Raw genomic sequence first — 23,485 nt, forward strand, 5'->3', positions numbered from 1 at the left:
TCCTGGCCCCACTGCTGGACCTCCTGATGGCACCTGGTATTTCCGGCCACCGTGTGACAAAGTGTTGGACTAGATGGGCCATTGGCCTGATCCAACATTGGCTTCTCTTATGTTCTTATGAATAAACATATGGAGCAGAGATCCATCAGTGGCTATGAGCCACAAGGTATATATAGAAACTCTCGGTCTGGGGCAAGTGGTGGTCTGTCTTCTTGGTGCTTGGGGGGGGGCAACAGTGGGAGGGCTTCTAGCTTCCTGACCCCACTGCTGGACCTCCTGATGGCACCTGGTATTTCTGGCCACCGTGTGACAAAGTGTTGGACTAGATGGGCCATTGGCCTGATCCAACATTGGCATCTCTTATGTTCTTATGAATAAACATATGGAGCAGAGATCCATCAGTGGCTATGAGCCACAAGGTATATATAGAAAACCTGGTATTTTTGGCCACTGTGTGACACAGAGTGTTGGACTGGATGGGCCACTGGCCTGATCCAGCATTGGCTTCTCTTATGTTCTTATGAATAAACATATGGAGCAGAGATCCATCAGTGGCTATGAGCCACAAGGTATATATAGAAACTCTCGGTCTGGGGCAAGTGGTGGTCTGTCTTCTTGGTGCTTGGGGGGGTTCTTATGAGCAGGGGGTTGGACTAGATGAACTGACTGGCCCCTTCCAACTCCGTGATTCTATGATTCTATTTTAATTTTTTTTTAAAAAAAATGTCTTGCAAGATCCTAGTTATCTGCTTTTCTGGCCCTCGCCCGGAATGAAGCAAGTCGGAAAGAAAAACAGGGTGTTGGCGGTATAACTGCCAATCGACCGAGCGCCCTTCGGCGTTGGAAAACATTGGATGCATATGTGTATTCCGCTGCTGCTCACCGGCAGGACGGTGAGAGTCAAGGAGGAGGATTCTTCTTTCCCTCCTCTTACGCCCCCCCCCCTACGGTCATGAGGTGAGGTAACTTGTCCGGCCTAAAACAACACGGCCGTTTCTAGCTGCCCTTTGTCAAGAGCGGCGCTCTTCCCTGGGCCTCACGCTGAGTTGCGGCCGCATACCTCCGCAGGGCTGCGGCACCCCAGGAAGCAAAGGGCTACTCCGGCCGTGCAAGGCCGTTTGTGCGTGGCCAGTCACCATGGCCGACGGACCCCCGTCTCTCCTTCCAGGAGCTGAGTAATGTGAGTCTGGTTTTCAAAAGACCTGTGCGCTCCTGAAGAGAGGCTGCTGTTTGGGGAGTGCCCCGACAACCTCGGGGGGGGGGGGCACCACACTGTTTCATTCCACCATGCCAGTTTTCAGCTCCTCCAGGGTCACCTGGGTGGCCTGGGTAAATACGACCAGCAACAGCACCAGCCTGAACATCGGGTGAATTTATTCAAGTATGTTGCGCCTCATCTTGACCTCTCACACCCGAGTTCTCTTGCCCTCCTCACACAGCCACACACACGCCACACGGAGATGTTCTTCCCTCTCTACATCACCTGGAAGCGTGCACACATCAGCCACGGTGAGATCTGAGAGAAGGTCGAGGTCACTGCCCTGATCCGGGGGGTTCCGGGCTGGCCTGATCTCATCAGATCTCAGAAGCTAAGCAGGGTTGGCCCTGCTTAGCCTTTGGATGGGAGACCACCGAGGAAGTCCAGGGTTGCTACGCAGAGGCAGAAAATGGAACACCACCTCTCAACATCTCTTGTATTGACCTGGGTGCCCTGGGATAGCCTGATCTGGTCAGGGTTTGGAAGCTGAGCAGGGTTGCCCCTGCTTAGCACTTGGATGGGAGACCACCAAGGAAGTCCAGGGTTGCTACGCAGAGGCAGGGAATGGAACACCACCTCTGAACATCTCTTGTATTGGCCTGGGTGCCCCAGGGTAGCCTGATCTGGTCAGGGTTCGGAAGCTGAGCAGGGTCAGCCCTGCTTAGCACTTGGATGAGAGACCACCAAGGAAGTCCAGGGTTGCTACGTAGAGGCAGGGAATGGAACACCACCTCTGAACATCTCTTGTATTGGCCTGGGTGCCCCAGGGTAGCCTGATCTGGTCAGGGTTCGGAAGCTGAGCAGGGTCAGCCCTGCTTAGCACTTGGATGAGAGACCACCAAGGAAGTCCAGGGTTGCCCCACAGAGGCAGTCAATGGCAAACCACCTCTGTGTGTCTTTTGCTTCCTAGAGTCATCAGAACTTGGAAGGTTGGCCCTGGATAGTACTTGGATGGGAGACCACCAAGGAAGTCCAGTCTAGCTCCATCTCATCAGATCTTGGAAGGTAAGCAGGGTCAGCCCAAAGAAGAAGAAGAAGTAGCAGCAGCGGCGGCGGTGGAGGAGGAGGAGGGAGATTGGATTTGTACCCTGCCCTTCTCCTAGATGGGAGACCACCAAGGGAGTCCACGGTTGCCACGCAGAGGCGATCAATGGCAAACCACCTCTGTGTGTCCCTTCCCTAGACTTGGATGGCCCAGGCTATCCTACAGTCATCAGATCTCTGAAGGCAAGCAGGGCTGGCCCTAGTTTGTACTTGGATGGGAGACCACCAAGGAAGTCCAGTCTAGCTCCATCTCAACAGATCCTGGAAGGTAAGCAGGGTCAGGAAGAAGAAGAAGAAGGAGAAGGAGAAGAAGCAGTGGCGGTGGAGGAGGAGGAGGAGATTGGATTTATACCCTGCCCTTCTTTTGGATAGGACAACACCAAGGGAGCAGGGTCAGCAGGATCAGTCCTGAGGAGGAGGAGAGATTGGATTTATACCCCGCAGGGCTATTTTTGGGCAGGAACATGCAGGAACGCTGGCTCCCAAGATGGCCACGCCCAGCAGGAACTCATTAGCAAAACAGGCCACACCCAACAGCAGAAACTCATTAGGATTGGCTACATTCGGGGTGTGTGGCCTAACATGCAAAGGAGTTCCTGCTACAAAAAAGGGCCCTGGGTTTTGACAACAAACAAGGTCAACAGAATAAGAAGCAAAAGGTGCGTGTGGCTGGATGACCACACTTCTGGTAACATGGGGGTGTGACCTAATGTGCTAATGAGCTGTGCTGTCAGGGGTGTGTCCTAATAAGCAAATGAGTCTCTGCTGTTGGGTGTGGCCTATTATGCTAATGAGTTCCTGCTGGGCTTTTTCTACAAAAAGAGCCCTGACAGGCATCGCGCGGGTGGCGTTGGGGGAACGGGTTTCTGCTTGGGTGGGGAAAGGAGGGTCTCAGTCGATATCCCACCCTTCAATCAGGCCCCCCCTTTTATGTGTGGCAACCTGCAAATCCCCACAGAGCCAAAGCAAACGCCGCCCTACCAACCGCAGCTCCGACAGCTGAACCGAGCACAAAGAAACGCGTCCTGTGGCCGGCAACCCTTCTTCCTCCGAAGCCGAGAACACATTTCTCCGTCACCTCCACCACATTAAAAATTAATATCCGTTTTCTCTCTTTTTTTCCTGTCCCCCATGTGAGTCGGGCCTTAACCTCGACCTGCTGGGCTGTTGGTGCTCTTGTTTTCTTTTGTGTACATTCTCACCCTTTCTTTTTATTGCTCATGATTCATGACACAGAATCAGTGGCGGCCCTGGTGGATCATACCTAAGGCCTACCGAGTCCAGCGTCCTTTTGCAAAAGTGCTTATAGAATCATAAAGTTGGAAGAGTCCATAGAGGTCATCTAGACCAACCCCCTGCTCCATACAGGATCAGCCTCAAGCATCCCTGACAAGTGTTTGTCCAGCCGCTGCTTAAAGACGGCCAGGGAGGGGGAGCTCACCAGTTTGGTGTAGTGGTTAGGAGCATGGACTCTAATATGGGAGAACCGGTTTTGATTCCCCACTCCTCCACATGCAGCTGCTGGTGTGACCTTGGGTCAGTCATAAGCAATGCTCCCTCTAAGCGGTGGAGTCTTGTGAGCAAAAATTTTACTTTGTGAGCTACTGGCATTAAAGCTGTGAGCGAGCGATTTGGTTACTGCATAAATTAGTTTGCTCTGGAGCCCTCCTTCCTGAGCCAAGACAAAAATGTGTGAGCTGGAGGCTAAAAAACTGTGAGTTAGCTCACACTAACTCAGCTTAGAGGGAACACTGGTCATAAGTTCTGTCAGAGCCAGAGGTCATTTCGGGGGGGGAACACGGGGCAACGCAGTTCCCCCGGGTGAGGTGCAGGGGGCGGGGCACATGACGAAGCCCCGCCCCCTGCTTTTGGCTGCCCCGCTTCCAGCCCTCATTCAGCCAGGAGGAGGCAGGAGAAGAGGGAGGGTAAGTTGCTTCCTCCCCGCCTCTCCCCACCCCTGCCTGCCTGGGGCCAGGGAGGGCCTTGGCGGGGCTTCCTCGCACTCCCGCTGACCTTGCAGGTCCACCGCCGGGCCCCTGATGTCAGGGGGTGTGGCATATGCTAATGAGTTATGCTAATGAGTTCCCCTAGCTCTTTTTCTACGAAATGACCCCTGGTCAGAGCTGTTCTCTCAAGGGCAGTTTTTGTCAGAGCTCTCTCAGCCCCGCCTACCTCACAGGGTGCCTGTTCTGGGGAGGGGAAGGGAAAGGAGATTTGCAAGCCGCTCGGAGACTCTTTCGAGTAGTGAAGGGTGGGGTATAAATCCACTCTCTTCTCTCTTCTTCTTCCTATGGCAGCCATTTTGTGGTTGGCTACGTCTCTTGTGGCAGAATTCCAAAGGTACCCTCAGGCTCAAAAAGGTTTGGGACGCTCATTCTATATCAACATCACCCCACAGGAGGGTTGCAGCAACCAAACTTCTCAAGTTTGCTGGATTGTCATCACCCCCCTTTCAATTTAAATGACCTCCTGTGGGAAATGAATGTCTGAATCTTGAGTTTCACCGTTCTCTGCTTCTTTGCTTTCCCTTTAATAACAATGTTTCTTTAATAACGATGCTACTTGTGCATTAGTGGCATTCAAACGTCATAAATGGAGTAAAATACGATGTAAGAAAAAACCAAAGTAACAACAGCATAATTGACAACCACAATACTGAGGTAGGCAAAAACCACTGACAATAATAACATGTGGAATCGGAAAGAAAATGCCAGCAGCCGCATCCGTTCATCCTTTTCACTTCCAACTACAAGTTTGCCATTTACTTCCCTTCGCCAAAGTTGAAAAACATGCACAGTTCCATATGCGAGCATGAAGTGGATTCATTAGATCAGGCCCAGAGAATTTACCTGTCCCACAAGAACATCAGAAGAGCCCTGCTGGATCAGACCAATGAGGGTCCATCCAGTCCAGCATCCCATCTCACACAGTGGCCAACCAGTTCCTCAGGAGGGCCAACAACAGGGCAGAGAGGCCGAGGCCTTCCCCTGACAAGAACATCAAAAGAGCCTTGCTGGATCAGACCAGTGAGGGTCCATCTCGTCCAGCATCCTGTCTCACACAGTGGCCAGCCAGTTCCTCTGGAGGGGCAAGAACAGGGCAGAGAGGCCAAGGCCTTCTCCTGATAAGAACTTCAGAAGAGCCCTGCTGGATCAGACCAGTGAGGATCCATCTAGTCCAGCATCCCGTCTCACACAGTGGCCAGACAGTTCCTCCGGTGGGCCAACAACAGGGCAGAGAGGCCGAGGCCTTCCCCAGATGTTGCCTCCTGGCTCTAGGACTCAGAGGTTGACTGCCTCTGAATGTGGAGGTTCCCCTCAGTCACCATGGCTAGTAGCCAATAGACTCGTCCTCCATGAATCTATCTAATCCCCCTTTAAAGCTATCTGTTTCTATGGCCATCACTACATCCTGTGGCAGTGGCTTCCACATTTTAATCACTCTGTATAAAGTAGTATTTCTTTTTGTCCGACTTGAACCTACTGCCTATCAGCTTCATTGGATGCCCTCAAGTTCTAGACCCTCTGGCGAGTTCTAGTCCCCCCCCCCCGACAAAGCAATCACGTAATGTGCTACTGCTTCCCAGAAATGTCATTGATCTATCCCAAATAGCTGAACAGCACATTCTCTGACCATCCCTCTTTATGAAGGACTGTCCCGATATCTTGGTACCTGTCTCCTGGGGTCATTTACTGCAGGAGCGCACAGGAGTGGAGCTCTGGCAGTAAGGAGCTCAGGGGGAGGGCACATGCAACAAGCCCCGCCCCCTGCTCCCAACAGCCCTCAGTCAGGCCACGAGGAGCAAGAAGCAGCCAGGTAAGTTGCAGAGCCCCCCCTGCCGCCAGCCTTCAGGTACAAGCTCTCCCTCCTCTGTGAGGGCAAATCTGCACCTCCCCCCCACAATAGCTAGCAATCCAAAAGAGTCCAGTGGAGCCTGAGCGGTGGGTGTTGCCTTCTGACACACTTCCGGCAACGTCAGGGGGCATGGCCTATGCAAATAAGTCATGCTAATGAGTTATGCTAATGAGCTCCTGCACCTATTTTTCTACAAAATGACCCCTGCCTGTCTCTCATCAGTCACTGGGGATTGGGGGCCTGTTTAAGGTCTCTAACTGCAGCTTGGGAAATTCCTGGATATGTGCATCTGGAGCCTGAGAGATTCAGGGAGGGGAGATGCCTCAGTGCGGTACAATGCCACAGAGTTCAGCCTTCCCCAAACAGCCATTTCCTCCAGGGGGACTAGGGTTGCCAGCTCCAGGCTATGGAATACTTGGAGATTTTGGTTGTGGAGCTTCAGAAGGGTGGAGCTCGGGGAGAGGAGGGACTTCAGTGGGGTATAATGCCATAGGGTTCACCTTCCAAGGCAGCCATTTTCCCCAGGTGAACTGATCGCAATCTCGGGAGACCAGTTATTTATTTATTTATTTATTTATTTTATACCCCACCCTCCCCGCCCTCAGGGCGGCTTACAATATACGGGTGCAATGCAACACCATAGTTCCACAGTAAAGGCACACAGTGCAATAAAAACACAATAAAACATTTTAAAACAGTTAAATACAGTGGGCAACGCCCAAGGATCCCGTGTGACTGACACTCTCTCTCCCTATTGCACATACCCTTGAATCAAAAAGGGAGGATGCTGTGGCCCCGGTGTTCATTGGCCAATCAGCCTCATCCAGCGGTGCTGCTGTGCAGGCCCCTGTTGGTGGTAGTAGTGGTGGCGGCGGCTCCTATTTGAAAGCCTGGCGGAAGAGCTCCGTCTTACAGGCCCTGCGGAACTGTAACAGGTCTCGCAGGGCCCTGATCTCCTCCGGGAGCTCGTTCCACCAGATAGAAGCCGCCACCGAAAAGGATCTGGCCCTTGTGGCAGCAAGCCTGGCCTCTTTAGGGCCCAGGGTTGCAAGACGATGTTGAGACCCGGACCGAAGTGCTCTTTGGGACCTGTGTGGGGAAAGGCGGTCCCTCAGGTATGCCGGACCCTGGCCATACCTGGCCATACCTGAATCCCAGGAGATCGTCAGCCCCTTCCTGGAGGTTGATCCGGGTCGGCAGCCGTGTTGGTCTGAAGCAGCAGAACCAATTCAGAGCCCAGGGGCACCTTGAAGACTGGCAAAGTTTTATTCGAGGTATGAGCTTTTGTGTGCACGCACACGAATTTTTCAAATACAAACCAGATAAAATAGCTAAGTGTTACACGAATGCCTCAAAAAAACCTGCTGGAAATGTAAATATAATGTTGGTACTTTTTACCATATGTGGTGGAGGTGTAGTATAACACAAAAATACTGGCATACAATACATAAAGCTATATGTGAAATTCTGAATATAGACTTACCTTACTTACCACAGATTTATTTGTTAAATATTTTACCAGATCACTGTAATAAAATAAATCAATATGTGATAACATATATGTTAGCTTCAGCTCGAATTGTTTTTGCTAAGTACTGGAAACAAGAAAAAAATACCCTCAAGAGAAGAATGGATATATAAACTGTGTGAGATAGCAGAGATGGACAAATTGACATTGATTGTACAAGGAAAAGATGATAATATATTTAAAGAAAGATGGAATAGACTGAGAAGTAATGTAATAGACTCAAAAGAATGGTAACAACTTTATTGTAAGCGATACATCTGTTAAGAATGATGTAAGACAACATACATAAAAATTTGAAGGGGGAAAAAATAAGACCGACAAAGTTTTATTCAAGGTATGAGCTTTCCTTTGCACGCACACGAATTTTTCAAATACGAACTTTGAAATACGAAATATGAATACGAAACTTTGTTGGTCTCGATGGTGCCAGTGGGCACCAACTTTGTTCTACCTGGAGGCTGTTAGCCCTAAGGGGGACTGATCTCTATAGTTTGGAGATGTGGTGATTCTGGAAGATCTCCAGGCCCCACCTGGAGGTTGGCAACACTGGGCATGCTTTATACGGTTATATGTCAACAAACTTCCTTTCCCCAACCTAAGCCATAGACTCTCAAGGATACTCAATAAGAATCAGCTGTCTAGAGGGGTGGGGAGTTTCCCCTCACTGGCAGTCTTTAAGCAGCAGCTGGACAAACCCTTGTCAGGGATGCTCTAGGCTAATCCTGGCCTAGAGCATCCCCCCCAGAGCACCTAAGAAGGAGGAGGAGAAGGAGATTGGATTTATACCCCGCCCTTCACTCGGAGTCTCAGAGCAGCTTACAAACTCCTTTCCCTTCCCCTCCTCACAAGAGACACCCTGTCTCTTTTTGTAGAAAAAGCCGAGCAGGAACTCATTAGCATAATAGGCCACACCCAACACCAGAAACTCATTAGCCTATTAGGCCACACCCCTGACAGCACTGCTCATTAGCACATTAGGCCACACCCCCATGTTACCAGAAGTCTGTTCATCCAGCCACACCCACCTTTCCCTTCTTGTTCTGTTTACCTTGTTTGTTGTCAAAACCCAGGGCCTTTTTTTGTAGCAGGAACTCCTTTGCATGTTAGGCCACACACCCCTAGTGTAGCCAGTCCTAATGAGTTTCTGCTGTTGGGTGTGGCCTGTTATGCTAATGAGGTCCTGCTGGGCGTGGCCAACTCGGGAGCCAGTTGGAACTCCGTTCCTGTGCGTTCCTGCCCCAAAATAGCCCTGCTGTGAGGTAGGCGGGGCTGAGAGAGCTCTTTCAAGAACTGTCCCTGCGAGAACAGCTCTAAGAGAACTATGGCTTGCCCAAGGACATCCAGCAGCTGCACGTGGAGGAGTGGGGAATTAAACATGGCCCTCCCAGATTAGAGTCCGCACACTTAACCACGACACCAAACTGGCTCTTTGGAGGGAAGACCCTGGCATTATACTCTGCTGAGGACTGCATCCGTTGTGAGATTAAACTTCCTTATTATTTTTTTAATAAAAAAGGAAATGTTGATGGTCAGCGCATATTCCTTAAGAAGTCATTTCAGAACCCCATTTCTGCAGAGCACGCGCATGCAACGCAACGCCTTTCGCCACTCGTCACACCAGAGTGACCGTCGGCATCACAACGGGGGCTTTATACACGCCAAAGCGTGTCCCTATTTTCATCCAGAAAATGTTCAGGGGGGGGGGGGGGGCAGGGGGGCTTTTTGCCTGGTGGTTCCGTGGCAACGGCTGCCCGGGGGCCGTCTTTGATTTCCATTGATGAATGGATTTCTGGACGATCTCCCAGAATGCACTTTGCATCCCCCCGGGACAGGAGCAGGGAGGTCCGGAGAAGAACAGAGCGTATACACATCTTGGCTGCTTGCCTCTTAACCCTAGACGCTGAAATGGTGGCTAGTGGTCAGGTTGCCAGCCTCCAGGTGGGGCCTGGAGATCTCCTGGAATTACGGTTGATCTTCAGACTACAGAAGTTTGCTCCCCGGGGGGGGGGGCACTGCATTCTTTGGAGGGGGGACTCTGACATTATAATTCGCTGAGGTCCTTCCACTCCGCAAACTTCACCCTCCTCGTGCTCCACCCCCAAATCGCTAGCAATTTCTCAACCTGGAGTTTGCAACCCTAGTGCACATACACTATTTTATTTATTTACTCATTTATTTTTCGAATTTCTACCCCGCCCTCCCATCTGATAAAAACAGATAGGTAAAGGATAACGGTTTCCCTTGCTCGAAAGCCAGTTGAATCCGACTCTAGGGATGCGGTGCTCATCTCCGTTTCCAAGCCGAAGAGCCAGCGCTGTCCGAAGACCTCTCCGTGGTCATGTGGCCGGCATGACTAGACGCCGAGGCACACGGAACGCTGTTACCTTCCCACCAAAGCAATACCTATTTATCTACTTGCAATTTCTTGCTTTCGAACTGCTAGGTTGGCAGGAGCTGGGGCCGGAGACGGGAGCTCACTCCGTCATGCGGCACTCGGGTCTCGAACTGCCGAACTACCAGTCTTCCAGTCTGCAGTTCAGCGTCTTAACCACTTGAGCCACTGCGGCCCCTAAAAACAGCTAAGTTACATTGAAATAAAAGTTACAATTAAAACAATTCTAAAACCATAATAAAGTGCTAGTAGCCGTTGTTGTTCGTATGACGGTGGCAGCCATTATCCAGAGTTCTCAGCTCGCAGTCAGCTCACAGTGTTCATTTTGATCGTCCGTGCAGTGGTGGCAATTTCCAGAATCCAGGGCCCTCTCGCATTCAACCATCTGATGTTCTTCATTGGTGGTGGCGACGGCTTCCAAAAATCTGGTGGAAGAGCTCTGTTTCACAGGCCCTGTGGAACTGTAAGAGGTCCCACAGGGGTCTGATCTCCTCCGGGAGCTCTTTCCATGAGGATGGGGCCACCACCGAGAAAGCCCTGGTCCTGGTCGTCGGCCTGGGTTAGGGTTGCCTGTGGTGTTCCCTCTAAGCTGAGTTAGTGTGAGTTAGCCCACAGGTTTTTTAGCCTCCAGCTCACCCGTTTTTGTCTTAGCTCAGGAAGAAGAAGAAGAAGAGATTGGATTTATACCCCGCCCTTCACTCAGAGTCTCAGAGCGGCTTACAAACTCCTTTCCCTTCCCCTCCCCACAACAGACACCCTGTGAGGTGGGTGGGGCTGAGAGAGCTCTGACACAAACTGCTCTTTTCCAAGGACAGCTGTGCCAGAACTTGTGACTGACCCAAGGCCACATCAGCAGGTGCAAGTGGAGGAGTGGGGAATCAAACCGGGTTCTCCCAGATTAGAGTCCGCACACTTAACCACTACACCAAACTGGCTCCGGAGCAAACTAATTTATGCTGCAGCCCAAATCACTTGTTCACAACTTTAATGCCAGTCGCTCGCAAAGTAGAATGTTCTCTCGCAAGACTCCGCAGCTTAGAGGGAGCATTGGTTGCCTGGACACTGGGTTAGGGTCACAGGTCCCAAGAGCGCTGGGAGTTTTCTCAGTAATGCCAGGCACGCTGGAAAAACTACACATCCCAGCATTCCTTGCACCTGCCCTGATCTAGGAAACGGGGAGAGAGAGGAGGGCAGAGCCATGAGTGTTGCCATCACGACTGAGGGGGGAGGGGAGAACGACCACTTCTCAGAAGGAGTATTCAGTGGCACTATGGCCCCTCCCCTTCCCAAACCCCACCCACAAAATCTCCAGGAATTTCACAACCCAGATCTGGCAACTCTAAATAAGGAGACGGGTCACAGGGGAGGGAGCGGAGAGCTCCTAGACAAGAGTGGCGGGGGATCCCCTGGTTTTTGGGGCTCCAGTGGGGATCCTCCGGTTTTGTGGGAACCCTGGCCCCCAAACAGACATCCCCAGGCAATGTTGGTGATGTGCTGATATCACTTCCGGAAGTGACGTCATTGAGCTGGCAACGTCAGGGGTGATGCTCTACTTTTTGGGCAAAACTCTACGGCTTGTAGCCGTTTTTACCATAGTTTTGCCCCAAAAGTAGAGTTTCGCCTCGACATTGCCGACATGATGCCATCCAGGGGTCATTGCGTAGAAAAAGAGGTGCAGGAGCTCATTAGCATAACTCATGAGCATAACTTATTTGCATATGCCACGCCCCCTGGCATCACCGGACGTGTGTCAGAAGGCAACACCCACCGCTCAGGCTCCACTGGACTGTTTTGGATTGCTAGCTATTGGGGGGGACACGTGCAGATCTGTCCTCACAGAGGAGGGAGAGCTTGTACCTGAATAAAACTCGGTCTTAAAGGTGCAACTGGACTGTATTCGATTGCTAGCTATTGGGGGGGGACGTGCAAATCTGCCCTCACAGAGGGGGGAGAGCTTGTACCTGAAGGCGGGCTGGGAGGGGGGGCTCTGCAACTTACCTGGCTGCTTCTTGCTCCTCATGGCCCAACTGAAGGCTGCTGGGAGCAGGGGGCGGGGCTCGTTGCATGTGCCCGCCCCCTGGGCTCCTTACTGCCAAAGCTCCACTCCTGTGTGTTCCCGCAGGAAATGACCCCTCCAAATCAGCTTCCATTCCTGAGGACTGGAAGGTAGCTAATGTCACTCCCATCTTTAAAAAGGGTTCCAGAGGAGATCCGGGAAATTACAGGCCAGTCAGTCTGACGTCGATACCGGGTAAATTGGTGGAAACCATTATTAAGGAAAGAATTAGTAGGCACATAGATGAACAAAACCTATTGAGGCAGACTCAACATGGGTTCTGTAAGGGAAGATCTTGTCTCACTAACCTATTAGTGTTCTTTGAGGGGGTGAACAAACATGTGGACAAGGGGGATCCAATAGATATTGTTTACCTTGACTTCCAGAAAGCTTTTGATAAAGTTCCTCATCAAAGGCTCATAAGTAAGCTCAAAAATCATGGGATAAAAGGACAAGTCCTTTTATGGATCAAAAACTGGCTAATTAATAGAAAACAGAGAGTGAGTATAAATGGGCAATTTTCTCAGTGGAGGGTGGTAAGCAGTGGGGTACCGCAGGGATCAGTACTTGGTCCACTGCTTTTTAACTTGTTCATTAATGATTTGGAGATGGGAGTAAGCAGTGAAGTGGCTAAATTTGCGGATGATACAAAGTTGTTCAAGGTGGTGAAAACCAGTGAGGATTGTGAGGCACTCCAAAGGGATCTGTCAAAGATGGGCAAGTGGGCGTCAACATGGCAAATGGGGTTCAATGTGGCCAAGTGCAAGGTGATGCACATTGGAGCCAAAAATCCTAAATATAAATACACATTGATGGGGTCTGAACTGGCAGAGACTGAGCAAGAGAGAGATCTTGGAGTTGTAGTGGATAACTCACTGAAAATGTCGAGACAGTGTGTGACTGCAATAAAGAAGGCCAATGCTATGCTGGGGATTATTAGGAAGGGTATTGAAAACAGATCAGCCAATATAATAATGCCCCTATATAAATCAATGGTGAGACCTCATTTGGAATACTGTGTGCAGTTCTGGTCACCACACCTTAAAAAGGATATTATAGCTTTGGAAAAAGTGCAGAAAAGGGCAACTCGAATGATAAAAGGGTTGGAACACTTTCCCTATGAGGAAAGGTTAAAGCGCTTAGGGCTCTTTAGCTTGGAGAAAAGACGACTGAGGGGTGACATGATCGAGGTTTATAAGATTATGCATGGGAAAGAGCAGGTAAAGAAAGAGGTACTTTTCTCCCTTTCTCACAATACAAGAACTCGTGGGCACTCCATGAAACTGCAGAGCGGTCGGGTTAGAACGGATAAAAGGAAGTACTTCTTCACCCAAAGAGTGATTAACACATGGAATTCACTGCCACAGGAAGTGGTGGGTGCTACAAGCATGGACGGCTTCAAAAGGGAATTAGATAAGCATATGGAGCAGAGGTCCATCAGTGGCTATTAGCCACAAGGTATAGCTAGGGGCTCTGGGGCAAGTGATGCTCTGTCTTCTTGGTGCTTGGGGGGGGGGTCAACAGTGGGAGGGCTTCTAATGTCCTGGCCCCACTGCTGGACCTCCTGATGGCACTGGTATTTCTGGCCACTGTGTGACACAGAGTGTTGGACTGGATGGGCCTATGGCCTGATCCAACATTGGAGTCTCTTATGTTCTTATGTTCTTATGACCCCTGGTTACAGATGCTCTCACTCAACTGTCCACGGGCCCACAGTCAGGCTGTTCTCTCAGACAATCCCACCCTCCCGAGATACAACTTCCTTGCTGGACATCACACGGGGCCAGAGTTCCCTCTAACCTGAGTGAGTGTGAGCCAGCTCACAATTTTTTAGCCGCCGGCTCACCCATTTCCCCCTTGGCTCAGGAAGGAGGGCTCCAGAGAAAACCAACCGATGCAGCAGCCAAATCGCTGGCTCACAACTTTAATGGCAGTCGCTCACAAAGTAGAATTTCTGCTCACGGGACTCCACAGCTGAGAAGGGAGCATTGCTCACAGGGCGTCTCTTTTTTGCACGCTTATCATCAGAGGCTGCATCTGTTTCCAGTTCTGCAAGAGGGCTGGGGCAGGCGGGGACGCTTCATTAAGAGAATAAAAAGATGCCGAGTGGTATCCCTTCAGGGGCTCTTTCCTGGCTGCCTGCGGGTATCCATAGTTGTTCTTGGTGCCACTAACATGAGGTCCATCAGTGGCTCTTAGCTACAAGGTATAGGTAGGAACTCTAGGTCTGGGGTAAGTGATGTTCTGTCTTCTTGGCGCTTGGGGGGGAGGCAGCAGTGGGAGGGCTTCTAGTGTCCTGGCCCCACTGGGGGACCTCCTGATGGCCCCTGGTATTTCTGGCCACTGTGTGACACAGAGTGTTAGACTGGATGGGCCACTGGCCTGACCCAACATGGGCTTCTCTTATGTTCTTATGGACAAGCATATGGAGCAGAGGTCCATCGGTGGCTATGAGCCACAAGGTATAGATAGGGATTCTGGGGCAAGGGATGCTCTGTATTCTTGGTGCTTGGGGGGGGGTCAATAGTGGGAAGGCTTCTAGTGTCCTGGCCCCACTGCTGGACCTCCTGATGGCCCCTGGTATTTTTGGCCACTGTGTGACACAGAGTGTTGGACTGGACGGGCCACTAGCCTGATCCAACATTGGCTTCTCCTATGTTCCTATGGATAAACATATGGAGCAGAGGTCCATCAGTGGCTATTAGCCACAAGGTACAGATAGGAACTCTCGGTCTGGGGCATGGGATGCTCTGAATCCTTGGTGCTTGGGGGGGGGGGAGGCAGCAGTGGGAGGGCTTCTAGTGCCCTGGCTCCACTGCTGGACCTCCTGATGGCACCTGGTATCTCTGGCCACTGTGTGACAGGAGTGTTGGACTGGATGGGCCACTGGCCTGATCCAACATTGGCTTCTCTCATGTTCTTATGTAAACAAAGATGCATGAAAGATGCCAGCAGAATTGTATTGGCGAGTATATTTTCCACGGGGTTTTCAACAGAGCCCATTGCAGCTTCATGTGAGAAAGTAGATGCTCCACCCTGGTGTTGCCTCTATTGCTATAACCCGGTGTTGCAAGGAGAAGACAGAACCAAAGCAATATAGAAAGTCAGCTAAACGACACATCAACACACACTTGAAGCTGCCTGATACCGAATCCGGCCATGAAGGTCAGTCTTGTCTACCCAGACTGGCAGTGGCTCTCTGAGGTCTCAGACAAAGGTCTTGTGCAGCACTTATTACCTCCTCCGGTGGGGGAGGTGTTAGCCGGCGAAACGGAACGTCCAGCTCGGAAGCTCGGAAGCCTGGAAAGATCTCCTCAGCATCAAGAAGCCTGCGATGGGCCAATCCGGCCAGGCGGTGGCAGTGCAGCAGTGTGGCACTGCGACTCAAAAAGCAGTCCTGGAAAAATCTGACGTCATCAAGCCAAGCCGAGTGATTGCCGTCTGGAACACGTCTGAGCCTACAGCTGAACAAAAATCCCCGTCGGCTGCAAACGTGTGCGACTTAAAAGATTTATATGTTGTCCTCCCTTACATTGTTAGTCCCTCGTCAATCATTGTTAGTCCCTCGTCAATGTGTAACTGTAAATCGCTCAGAGTCAACAGCTCTGCAGGATTGAATGATGAATAAATCGAAAGATATTATTATTATTATTATTATTATTTATTATTACCTGATTGTTTTAACTGGAGGCGCCGGGGATTGAACCTGGGACCTTCTGCATGCCAAGCTGATGCTCTGCCACTGAGCCATGTCTACTCAGGCTGGAAGCAGCTCTCCATAAACTCATGTGAAGGTTATATGCATCACTTATTACCTGATCCTTTTAACTGGAGGTGCCGGGGATTGAACCCGGGACCTTCTGTATGCTAAGCAAATGCTCTACCACTGAGCCATGTCTACTCAGGCTGGCAGCAGCTCTCCAGGGATTCAAGTCAAGATCTTTCCCATCCACTGCTACCTAATCCTTTTAACTGGAGGTGATGGGGATTGAACCCGGGACCTTCTGCATGTCAAGCCGATGCTCTGCCACTGAGCCATGTCTACTCAGGCTGGAAGCAGCTCTCCATGAACTCAGGCAAAGGTCTTATGCATCACTTATTACCTGATTCTTTTAACTGGAGGTGCCGGGGATTGAACCCGGGACCATCTGTATGCTAAGCAAATGCTCTGCCACTGAGCCATGTCTACTCAGGCGGGCAGCAGCTCTCCAGGGGACTCAGGTCAAGATCTTTCCCATCTCCTATGTGATCCTTTCAAGTGGAGATGCTGGGGATTGAACCTGCGACCTTCTGCATGCCAAGCCGCTGCTCTACCACTGAGCCACAGCTCCTCTTTATAGCTCTCCAGGGTCTCAGGCAGAGGTCTTTCCCATCACCTCCTGCCTGGTCCTTTTCACTGGAGATGCCGGGGATTGAACCCGGGACCTCCTGCATGCCGAGCAGAGGCTCTGCCACTGAGCCACAGCGAAACCAATCCACGCCCATCCTTACAACTAGGTACTTGCTAGCAGCTTCAGCCCAGGTGCAGAGGACACGCCATGGTTGCGGTTATAGAACATACCAAGATCTTGGGCGGTGGGGGGGGGAATGTGGGGAAACAGAGAAGGAGAAGGAATATGTATCCCTGCTGTCGGACAGAGCAGAATTATGCAAAGTAGGCCAGACCCCGGGCGGCTGCCAAGAAATTCGAGGTTTCCCACTGCTTCCCTTTAGAGGGAGCGGCTGGGGGAAGGGAAGGAAGGCTGAGGAATATCAGGGCTTTTGTTTCCCCCGTGAAACTTTAGCAGGAGACATTTTAATTGTGGAACCTTGCGGACAAGACGCTGAAATCCTAGCCGGTCGCCGGGCTTTGCTGGAACGGGTTGTGGCTCCCGGTCTTGGCTTCCGACCGGAGTCACTCGGGTTCCTCTCACCACCACCACCACCACCCATGTCAGCATACAAAAGAGAATGGATGGCGGGTTAACTGTTTGCTAGCGACTGCAGGTACGGTCAGATCAGGCCTTGCCTTCATAAAAGGAGGAGGAGGAGGAGGAGAAGGAGGAGGAGAAGGAGGAGGAGGAGATTGGATTTATACGCCACCTTTCACTCGGAGTCTCAGAGCGGCTTACAAACTCCTTTCCATTCCCTCTCTCAGATTAGAGTCTGCACACTTAACCACTACACCAAAGAAGAAGGAGGAGGAGGAAGAGGAGGAGATTGGATTTATATCCTGCCCTTCACTACCCAAAGGAGTCTGAGTGGCTTACAAACTCCTTTCCCTTCCCCTCCCCACAACAGACACCCTGTGAGGGAGGTGGGGTTGAGAGAGCTCTTTCAAGAACTGCTCTTGAGAGAACAGTTCTGACAGAACTATGGCTTGCCCAAGGTCATCCAGCAGCTGCAAGTGGAAGAGTGGGGGAATTAAACCCACAACACCAAAGAAAAAAGGTCCGTAGTCCGGTGGCCTCTTTCTTAAAGTAGCGGAGCATGTGGGTTACCTGAACACATTCCCTGGCTGAGTTCCCACCATGGCTAACTAAAAAGATGACTATGTGGCAACGACTTATTTATTTTACATGCTTATATTCCGCATTAAAACATATATATCTATGCTCCAGGCATCTGACTGAGACCAATGGATTGGTGGTATGACTGAGGCGATGCCACTTGTTCGTAGAACAGCTAGATTCGCACCCAGGAACACCTTGAAGACAACAAGATCACCAGGAAATGTTTCCAGGAGCCAACGCTTCATCAGATCTACCCACCCAAAGGCTGCTGATGGGAAGTGCCGTCAGGGCTCTTTTTGTAGAAAAAGCCCAGTAGGAACTCATTAGCATAATAGGCCACACCCAACAGCAGGAACTCATTAGCATATTAGGCCACACCCCTGACAGCACAGCTCATTCACATATTAGGCCACACCCCCATGTTACCAGAAGTGTGGTCATCCAGCCACACCCACCTTTCCCTTCTTATTCTGTTTACCTTGTTTGTTGTCAAAACCCAGGGCTTTTTTTGTAGCAGGAACTCCTTTGCATGTTAGGCCACACACCCCTAAGGTAGCCAATCCTAATGAGTTTCTGCTGTTGGGTGTGGCCTGTTATGCTAATGAGTTCCTGCTGGGCGTGGCCAACTCGGGAGCCAGCCGGAACTCCATTCCTGTGCGTTCCTGCCCAAAAATAGCCCTGAGTGCTGTCAATCACAGCTGATCTGTGCTGACCCCTGCAGGGTTTTCAAAGGTGGAGTGCCGTTGCCTGCCTCTGCATAGCAACCCTGGAATTCCTCACTGGTGTCCCATCCAAGTGCCAACCAGGGCCGGCTCTGCCTAGCTCCAGAGATCTGATAAGACCAGGCCAGCCTGGCCCATCCAGATCAGGGCAGAGACAATGAGAAATGGATTGCCATTGCTTGCCTCTGCGTAGCAACCCTGGGTTTCCTTGGAGGTCTCCCATCCAAATACTAATTCAGTTCGACCCTGCTTAGCTACTGAGATCGGAATAGATCAGGCTAGCCTGGGCTATCCGGGTCAAGGCAAGAGACACTCAGAGGTGGTTTTCCCTTGTCTGCCTCTGCATAGCAACCTTCCTTGGTGGTCTCCCATCCAAGTATGAACCAGGGTGGCCAGCCCGGCTTAGCTTCCAAGATCTGATGAGATCGGCCTAGCCTGGGCCAACCAGAACAAGGCAAGAGACGTACAGAGGTGGTTTGCCACTGCCTACCTCTGCGTAGCAACCCTGGACTTCCCTGGAGGCCTCCCATCCAAGTATGAACCAGGGCAGCTGACCCTGCTTAAGCTTCTGAGATCTGATGAGATTGGCCTAGCCTGGGCCAACCACATCAAGGTAAGAGACGTACAGAGGTGGTTCGCCATTGCCAGCCTCTGCATAGCAACCCTGGACTTTCTTGGTGGTCTCTCATCCAAGTATGAACCAGGGTGGGCAGCCCGGCTTAGCTTCTGAGATCTGATGAGATTGGCTTCGCCTGGGCCAATCACATCAAAGTAAGAGACGTACAGAGGTGGTTTGCCACTGCCTACCTCTGCGTAGCGACCCTGGACTTCCCTGGTGGCCTCCCATCCAAGTAGGAAACCAGGGCAGCTGACCCTGCTTAAGCTTCTGAGATCTGATGAGATCGGCCTAGCCTGGGCCAGCCAGAACAAGGCAAGAGACATGCAGAGGTGGTTCGCCATTGCCAGCCTCTGCATAGCAACCCCGGACTTTCTTGGTGGTCTCTCATCCAAGTATGAACCAGGGAGGCCAGCCCGGCTTAGCTTGATGAGATTGGCTTTGCCTGGGCCAACCACATCAAGGTAAGAGACGTACAAAGGTGGTTTGCCACTGCCTACCTCTGCGTAGTGACCGTGGACTTCCCTGGTGGCCTCCCATCCAAGTAGGAAACCAGGGCAGCTGACCCTGCTTGCTTAGCTTCTGGGATCTGAAGAGGTCAGGGCTTCTGAGGCCTTCCCACCTGAAACTATAGAGCAGTTAATAATGTCATCGACCCACACCATGTCGAGGAGCCAGCAGTGAAATGGATGAAGCGACCAGAGGATTCTTCCCTGAGAACACAACTCTGACTTCACGAATGGGACATTCCTTTCTTCTCTGTGGGTCCAGAGGTCCCCAACCTTTTTGAGCCTGTGGGCACTTCTGGACCTCTGACACAGTGTGGTGGGCGCGGCCACAAAATGGCTGCCCCGGGAGGAGGAGCCAACCACAAAATGGCTGCCACCGCTTATCTTCAGTCCCACAGGGAAGACCCTGGTGCTGTGAGGGTGGCTGCTGCCAAAGCAACATTTTTTAAAAAACCATCTGCACGTCCAATCAAATCTCCAGTGACCAGTCAGAAGCTTTGAGGGGTAAAAGGTCACCTGGCTCTGCCCACTTTCTAAAAGCACTTGATGAGCACCAGGAAAGGTGTTGGCAAATGCCATGATGCCTGCGGGCACCACATCGAGGACTCCTTCTCCAGCCTTTCCTTTGTCAAACGCCCTGTGTGGGGAAGGTGACATAGCGATTATTATTGCCTTCTATCCACTCTTCCTCTTTCCTTCAGCCAAGTTTGAATCTGTCCTCTGGCCTATGGCAGGCCTATAGCTACGGTGGGGATTTTGAGGGGCTCCGCCTCCTTTAAAAAAGGCACAGCCTCACAAGAATTTCTACCGTAAATGCTTTTTTCAATCATTTAAAAACATTTTTAAAGGTGTGGGCTCCTTTAAGCAGAGTGGGGTGCTGTAGCTGACTAATTCCCGCCCTGAGCAAGGGGGTTGGAGTAGGTGACCTCTAGGATCCCTTCTAACTCTGTGTCAAGAAACTGGCCTCCTTTAAGAGAGTTCTTCTGCCTAAGTGTTAGCTTTTTTTACTATAGAAGTCATCCCCCCCGCACTGGTGGCTTGTAATCAGAACTGTTGCTTCGGCTGGCAGAAGTGATTAACTTGCAGCAGCTGAGAGCTGTCATCTGAAGTGGTCGACAGCTCGCAATTTCGAGATCTATCCTGGTCACAGCTTTCTATTGGCTACATGGTTTTTCTTTCTCCTCTGAAAACTTCAGCCCCACCAGGAAAAAATTTGCCCCCCAAGCCTTAAAATCCTGGCTACGGGCCTGGCCTATGGATCTTCATCATAACAGCCTGCCCCACCTCATCCCCTCCGAGGAAGAAGAGAAGAAAAGAGATTGGATTTATACCCCGGCCCTTCACTCGGAGTCTCAGAGCGGCTTACACTCTCCTTTCCCTTCCCCTCCCCACAACAGACACCCTGTGAGGTAGGTGGGGCTCAGAGAGCTCTTGGCAGAACTGCCCTTTGAAGGACAGCTCTGCCAGAACGATGGCTTGCCCAAGGTCATCCAGCAGCTGCAAGTGGAGGAGTGGGGAATCAAACCCCGTTCTCCCAGATTAAGAGTCTGCACTCTTAACCACGACACCAAACTGGCTCCTAAAACTGGAAGACTCTGTCAGCCGGAGAAACACCTTAAACTTGGCTGAGCGAAGTGGTAGGATATGAGCCATTATAGTGATTCGATATGATGGTTCCTCTGAGAGACAGAAATAACCCAATGAAAGCTGGGAGAAAGTGAGTACCCAGCCAAAACCTGAGTAGAGAAACTGTGAGAACCTCGGTTCTCCCCGCCCCCCGGCTGGTGCCAAAGTGTTTCCCTCACCGGCCACAAACACCTCTCGCTCCGAATTCCCACCTGTCCTAATTCTGTAAGCCCTGCCATAAAAAGGGGTTTTCTTTACCGATGTCCCTATTCACCTTTATAGGTGTTTCGTTGTGGCCCTTTGTGTTTATTTTTAATTAAACGTGTGCCTGGGGGAGGGGGTGGGGGTCAAAGACCACCCGTTTGGAAGTGTCCCGTCTTTCTAGCCTCGGTGCCCTCCCGAAGAGCGAGGCGTTTTGTGTCACCGGGAGCCCAAACAAAGCCCTATACATTCGTGCCTTCCAGATGTCTTTGCTGTCGCTTTGCGAAGGTGAGACTTGTCCCTGTGGGAACCCAAGGGGTTGGGTGGGAGGTACACCATAGCCCGGGGGCTAGACTCCCGCCACCTTATGATCATACCATAGGGCTAGTTTTTGAAGGCAGCCATGTTGTTCGGCAGTAGGTCAAAATTTGAGTTCAGGAGCACCTACGAGACCAACGGAATTTTCGGGGCATTTTCGGGTATTGGGATATCTGGTTAATATAGCAGAGTTTTGCCCAGTCAATCAAAAAAAATTTTTAAGGTACTATATCTTATGTAAAGTAAAGGTAAAGGTCCCCTTGCTCGAAAGCCAGTCGAATCTGACTCTAGGGTTGCGGTGCTCATCTCCGTTTCAAAGCCGAAGAGCCAGCGCTGTCCGAAGACGTTTCCATGGTCATGTGGCCGGCACGACTAAACACCAAAGCACATGGAACACTGTTACCTTCCCACCTAAGTGGTCCCTATTTATCTACTTGCAATTTCTTGCTTTCGAACTGCTAGGTTGGCAGGAGCTGGAACTAGAGACGGGAGCTCACTCCGTCATGCGGCACCCGGGGTCTCAAACTGCTGAACTACCGACCTTCCACAGCCTGCAGTTCAGCGTCTTAACCACTTGAGCCACCGCAGCTTATCTACCAGAACTTTAATATAATATATTACCAGAAAATTGTAAAAAGCAAGCTTCCTATCTTATTATACATGTAGTGACAACAGCAAGAATGCTATCTGCTAAATATTGCAGAAGAAATGAGGTACCTTCAAGAGAAGAAATTATAAACAAAATGCTTGAAACTGCAGAGACGGACAAATCAACTTGAATGTTAAGAGGGCAAACTGAAGGAAGCTTTGAGAATACATGGTTAAGATTCTATAAATGGATTGAAGAATACAATAAATAAAACATATTGACATGCAACCTATCTAGAAGCAAATAAGAACTGTATTTTTAACCATATGCAAAAGATTTATATAAAAAATGCAAGGTGGAACAAGTTAAAAATATAATTAGACATTGTAAGAGGTATCTAAATGGACAATTTAATGATGTAACGACAATCTCCGTTTTTTGTATGTATGTTTGTTTTGTTTTTGTTTGTCTTCTATAAAATAAAAAACTTTATTTTTTAAAGAAAGGAAGTGTGATACTGACTGCAGTAAATAAATCCCCCAAAGAAGTATATCACAAAAAAGGGTCAAACTTACATTTATCCAAGAAGGAGGAGGAGGAAGAGGAGGAGGAGATTGGATTTACACCCCGACCTTCACTACCCAAAGGAGTCTCAGAGTGGCTGACAAACTCCTTTCCCCTCCCCCCAACAGATACCCAGTGGGTGGGGCTGAGAGAACTCTCTTGAGACTTGCGCTTGAGAGAACAGCTCTGAGAGAACTTGTGACTGACCCACGGTCACACCAGCAGCTGCACGTGGAGGCGTGGGGAATCAAACCCGTTTCTCCCAGATTAGAGTCCGTGCTCCTAACCGCTACACCAAACTGGCTCTCGTACCCCATTCCGCCACATCCTCGTACCACATCCTCCTCCAATTCACATTCAGGTTGCAGTCAAAAGAGTACCTAAAGAGTACTTTCCCCTGTCACAAAGGGCCAGCTTGTCCGGCATCGTGTGGGGGGGAGTATGAGAGCATCGTATCTACAGGAGAGACCTGAAGAGGCATGGAAGGCCATGTGGGGGCAGAGAGAGGAGGGGTCAGAGAGCAGCTCTCAGGTTAAGGCAAAGAGGGGCACCCCATTCAAAGAAAGAACCCCTATGCACCCTTAGAGTGTTGCCGTGCCCCCAATGTACAGGGATGCTGAGTCGCTCACAATTATATGTGTTCTTGTGTGTCCATATGCTGGGCTCTTCTTGTAGCAGGAACTCCTTTGCATATTCGGCGACACACTCCCTAATG

The sequence above is a fragment of the Gekko japonicus genome, unplaced genomic scaffold (genome assembly GCF_001447785.1).
Source record: "Gekko japonicus isolate JY-2015 unplaced genomic scaffold, Gekko_japonicus_V1.1 scaffold737, whole genome shotgun sequence".
In the NCBI taxonomy this organism is placed as follows: Eukaryota; Metazoa; Chordata; class Lepidosauria; order Squamata; family Gekkonidae; genus Gekko; species Gekko japonicus.